At 40.1% G+C, this 5,635-nt stretch overlaps 1 protein-coding gene across 3 annotated transcripts in view; it reads right to left on the bottom strand.

Annotated features, from left to right (window-relative positions):
* abcd1 (ATP-binding cassette, sub-family D (ALD), member 1) overlaps positions 1 to 2,701 on the bottom strand; it is a 21,943-nt gene extending 19,242 nt beyond the window's left edge. Inside the window, exon 1 of one of the 3 annotated variants that reach the window (XM_020613812.1) lies at positions 2,648 to 2,701. The gene's annotated coding sequence lies outside the window, so the exon portion shown is untranslated. The other 2 variants (XM_020613810.1, XM_020613811.1) reach the window with 2 other exon arrangements.
* Positions 2,702 to 5,635: the final 2,934 nt, after the last annotated feature.

Raw genomic sequence — 5,635 nt, 5'->3', positions numbered from 1 at the left:
GTCTATTGCCCAGTGGTCCCAAGTCCTGTTTTCAGATGAAAGCATATTCTGCATTTATTTGGAAATCAAGGTCCCAGAGTCTGGAGGAAGACCGGAGAGGCACAAAAGTCAAGCTGCTTAAAGTCCAGTGTGAAGTTTCCACAGTCAGTGATGGTTTGGGGAGCCATGTCATCTGCTGGTGTGGATCCATTGTCTTTTATCAAGTCCACAGTCAACGCAGCTGTCTACCAGGAAATTTTAGAGCACTTCATGCTTCCCGCTGCCGAGCTGAAGATTTTATTTTCCAGCAGGATTTGGCACCTGCCCACACAGCCAAAATTACCAGTACCTGGTTTAATAGCCATGGAATAACTGTACTTGATTGGCCGGCAAACTCACCTGACTTAAACCCCATTGAAAATCTCTGGTGTATTGTCAAGAGGAAGATGAGGGAACACAGACCCTGAAATGCAGACAAGCTGAAGGCCAATATCAAAGCAACTTGGGCTACCATAACACCTCAACTGTGTCAAAGGCTGATCGCCTCCATGCCACGCCGCTTTGATGCAGTAATTAATGCAAAAGGAGGCCCAACAAAGTACTGAGGACATAATACAGTACATTAACACACTTTTCAGAAGGCCAGCATGTGTTTAAGATCCTTTTTTTATTGGTCACATGAAACATTCTAATTTTTTGAAATACTGGATTTGGGGGTGTTTTTGTCTTTAATCCATAATCATCAAAATTGAAACAAATAAAGGCTTGAAATATTTCACTTTGTGTGCAGTGAACTGATATAACATACAAGTTTCACTTTTTGAAACAAATTATTGAAATAAATGGACTTTCCCTCGATATTCTAATTTTTTGGCACATACCTGTACTTTTGACCTTCTGTTGCTTTGCATGTGTCGGAAATGTTACAAGCAGCGTTTTGTTAGTGGTACATTTGCACTGATGTGCGCAGCCTGTTCCCTGCATCCTGATTATTGTGCTGCCATTTATGTTTGTGGCATTTTGTCTGTTTTGACCCTCGCATCACTGCTGCAGCTGAAAACAAACCAACACCCACACATTTACAGAAATACTGACAAATGCACAGTGTCCTTATGAACACATGACTAAAACATTAGGAAATGTAGTTTGACATGAAAATTTAACTCAACATTCAGTTAGTCATTTACATTTTTACATTGGTTTTATATTACAGTATTTATTTGATTTCAATTTTATGTACAATATATGTGTGCTCTCTGGTGCTCATATTGAAGATGAACGAACTCTAGAACACAAATGAGACAAAGTAAATTTAACTAATTATATGACAGGTCACACCTTTTTTCACATCCAACATCCTGTGAGGATCAATAAAACTGATCTTAAGTCTTATCTCAGCCGACCCGGGGCCTTTCTGTGCGGAGTCTGCATGTTCTCCCTGTGCCTGCGTGGGTTCTCTCCAGCTTCCTCCCACAGTTCAAAGACATGCAGCTTATGTTGACTGGTGACTCTAAACTGCCCGTAGGAGTGAGTGTGTGCACGTGTAGTTGTTTGTCTAGTGTCACCCTGTGACAGACTGGCGAACTGTCCGGGGTGGACCCTCTCACCCAATGTCAGCTGGGATTGTGCTCAGGGGCCTGTTGTATCACTATCTGTCCAAGCGTACTGTACTCAAGTACAATTTTAAGGTACTAGTACTTGAGTAGTTCCGTTTTCTGCTACTTTATACTTCTATTCATTTCAAAACTGTACTTTTTATTGCACTACATTTACTCTATAGCTTTGGTTCTTATTTTACAAATCCAAATAAAACATTGTTTTGTTCTAAATTAAACAACCCAACAGTGAGTACAAATATAGGCTATACGTTATAAAAGTTTCAGTAGTATGAGTACTTTTACTTGTAATAGTTTAAGCACATTTTTGTGAGTATAATGCAAGACATTTACTTGCAATGTAGCATTTTACAGGTTGGTATTATTACTGTTACTTAAGTATCCACAGTAAGTAAAACACATAGTGTAATGAAACGTCACAGTAAAGGTACCACTGACGAAATGTACCCTATGTGAACTCCTCGCTTTTAAAAACACTGATTAAACAAACAGTTGTAGAAACGGTCGGTCTGTTCCCATTGGTAAAACCCGATAAGACGAATTAAAAGCGTTGCAGCTGAGTCCAGTTCCGGTTAACTTTGCGTTAGCTTCTGACTGTGACGTTAAGGTAAATACTGGGTGTAGCAGCCGGGTAACGCAAACAGCCGCTCTTATTGTCGCCGGTAAAAGCACATTTATGAATAAGTGTTGACTGTGGACCATGTTACTGTGACCACTGAGCGGACAGAGAACGGTGCCAAAAGTGTAACCCGGGTTAAATAACCCGATAGCTAGCAGCGGGATGCTAACCGAAGCTAGCCGCTAACAGGAACTTTGTTCTTACTCTGATGCGAACATGAAAAGCGTTGAAAGTTTGACGGTTTAATCTGCGGCTTGTGCTCCCAAACCTGTCCAGGGCACAGATACGTCATCGGTTTATATCCCTCCTCCACAAATCTCTACTTTATTTCGTTACTTATACCGTTTAATGGTCTAACAGCAACTCAGAGATAGTTTACCTGACAGGACGGGCCGCATCCCAATACTCAAACACATCCTCCTAACCTTCTTACCTCGTCCTACTTCCGACAGGGAAGTAGCCGTTAGCTGTTAGTTGTGGTGGAAGAAGTATTCTAATCATTTACTCAAGTAAAAGCAGATATTTTACAGTGTAGAAATGCTCCGTGCATTCAAAATGTTACTTAAGTATCACCATCCAAATATACTTGTTGTACCCAAAGTAACAGTCATCATTCTGCATAAGGGCCCATTGCACATTAAAGCTGGGCTCTTTAACTTTGAGAATTGGGTGGATTTGGTAGAGAATTTGATAGTATAATATCCAGGTCCCTCCCTCCACCGTGCTTCTGCACTGCCTCCTGCAGAGAGGGCTCTCCTCATATTTTGATTGATAATAACAGGAAAATAATTGATATTTTCTAATCCTGAATGTCAAAGCAAAATACAAGCCGAGGTGTAGTGGTCAGGACTCATACAGGATGGTGTGCACACAAACACTGATGTACCATACCCCCCATGTACAGTGTAGCTCTGCACTGCAGCGCGCACGCAGCAATCCACTTATTCAAGCGCGAAACAAGAGAAAGACATGGACTGTATGCGATGGGGATTAAGTTTTTAAGTCATACCGATCATCTCAAACACAACTGACTCATGTAGATGGACATAAGAAAATTCTTTAGAGGAAGCTGAGACAGGGAAGAAACTCGGAGAGATGAGGGTGAGAGGTCAGATCTGGCTGTAAATCAATTCAATTTCAATTTTTATTTGTATAGCACCAAATCATAACAAAAGTCGTCGCAGGGGACTTTACAAACAGGCTAACGTTAGTTTACTTAGAACATAACCAGGCGCGGATGTTGACTGTATAAATTAGAGCTATGTCCATCAGTGCATGTGATCAGCTGGACTACTTTTAAAATGCTATTTACTACATGAAATAAAATAAATTCCAAGTATGTTGCATAATACATCACAGGTAGTGGTCTATGTTAACTATGGACTGTTCATTCTGAATTTAAGGAATATAACAATATTTAATGCTCTTGCCACACAGTCCAAATGATGTTTGTTTTATGCACATTCAACAAATGAACCTTTGGCAGGAAGGGAAAGTTGGAAGGAAGCTGTCTGTGTCTACGGAGACGTGTGTGACCACCAGCCGTCCACTGCACAACACAATTTTGAAGTATTGGAGCATCGATATGTTATGTGGCCTTATGAGTTACAAAAATGGTTAGATATTGTTTTTCTAAATTAATGATTTGTTGATGGATTAATTGTTGTGAAAGTTTAAATCTGACAAATCAAACAGGGGCTGCTTGACAATCAAATTATATTACTGTAAAATGCAGAAGAAGGTAAAAAATGTGCAATACAGGTCCAAACTATTGCACCATAAAATCATGTCAAGAATGTTCTTAATGTATGTTGACATAAATATTTTCATAAAGATTAATATCATTACCTTTGTATGTTTACCAGTAGTAGTTTCACTTTCAGTAGCAGCAGTATGGCAGTGGAACAGTGGGTTAAGCAAGGGAAGTTCAAATAGCACAATGGATAGCGCAAGATTTGAATCTTATAGGCTTCAGTTACTTTATAATCTTTAGTTACTTTTCATAACTTTAGTTTCCTGTAGTTACCTGTCATAACTTTATTTGCCCTTTAGTTACTTTTTATACTTTTACTTTCCTTGATTATACATATTACACTGTATTGATGATTGTCCAGAACTACTGAGCTTTGGTTACTTTTAATATCTTTATTTTCCTTGCTTATACATCTTACAATTGTATTGATGAGTGTCAAGTGATACTGAAGTAGAAACTGCCTGCTTTAACTTTTGTGGCGACATGATGTCTGTGCCTTCAAGTAACCAGACGGCCTATTTTACATTTTAACACAGACCTGTTGGCCTGTTTTGCATCTTCACATAGGCCCGCTTAGCATATTCCAAGTTCTGCGTTGCCATGTAGTATCTTGCAGAGACAGGGGGCCTACAACCTGAGATGACCACCTGGCCCGTTTAGCATACCCACTAGGTCCTGCTTTGTCCTGTAATAGCCTACACAGATAGGGGGTAATTACCTGTCCAGCAGAAATATGGCCAATTCGTCATCGCTGTTAGATCCAGTAAAGTCCCGCGCTTTTTCTGGGAAAAGAAAAGCAGCTCCAAACAGCTTCTCCGGAGGACGAGCAGGACATGTGCTCTTCTTTTACTGTTTCCTTCTCTTTATTTGTATGTATGTCGGTTATTGGTTTTAACGTGTTATAGAAGTAAATTTAGATTTGATTTATGATTATGCTGTATTTTGTTTTATTCATCTGATTCTGAAAAGGAACTGGCCTTATCAAATGCATATGGCCTAATACAGTAGAAAGTACAAGATCTGATTTAAAGTCCAAGGATGGTAGCAGAAATTGGAAATGCTCAAGTAAAGCAGAAATATCTCTAAATTGTAAAGTACTTGAGAAAGTGTACTCAGTTACTTTGTACCACTGGCTGCTAGCTGTTGGTACAAACCCATTTATGACTGGTAGCTGCTGTGTGTTACTGTATGTTTGTAGGTGACTTCTCTTTGTTTTGGTTCCCTCAGCTGTAGACACCTGGGGCCATATTACACCTGGTCTGACTCCCAAGGGGACTAGACTGCTGTTCTGGAGGTTGACAAATGTGAAACATGTTGAAAATAAAACTTTAAAGGTTCTCTATATTGCTGAGGTGTGCACTGTAATGGTGAGTTGTAGTCACACTGTGCAGACATTGTTGTGCCCTGCTGTTGGTGCTGACCCGTCACAGCCAGCTTCACTGCAGAGCAGAAACTAGTTCAGGCAAACAGCACCTGTAGGAATGTGGCTTATTATATGTTTATGTAGTAACCTGTACTGTAAAGATTTCAATACTGAACAACTTCAAACTGAAGGATCCGAGAGGACGGGGGTCAGAATAAACCTACGGACTGTTTAACCCCGTCTCTGGTGAGTGCTGTGAACACATCCACAGTGGTTCTCAGAGGAGACATTTATGTAGCTACTGT

Source organism: Monopterus albus, unplaced genomic scaffold, assembly GCF_001952655.1.
Source record: "Monopterus albus unplaced genomic scaffold, M_albus_1.0 scaffold138.1, whole genome shotgun sequence".
NCBI classification, from domain to species: Eukaryota; Metazoa; Chordata; class Actinopteri; order Synbranchiformes; family Synbranchidae; genus Monopterus; species Monopterus albus.
The sequence above is the reverse complement of the archived record's forward strand: the minus strand, read 5'-3'. Positions and strand labels throughout refer to the sequence as shown.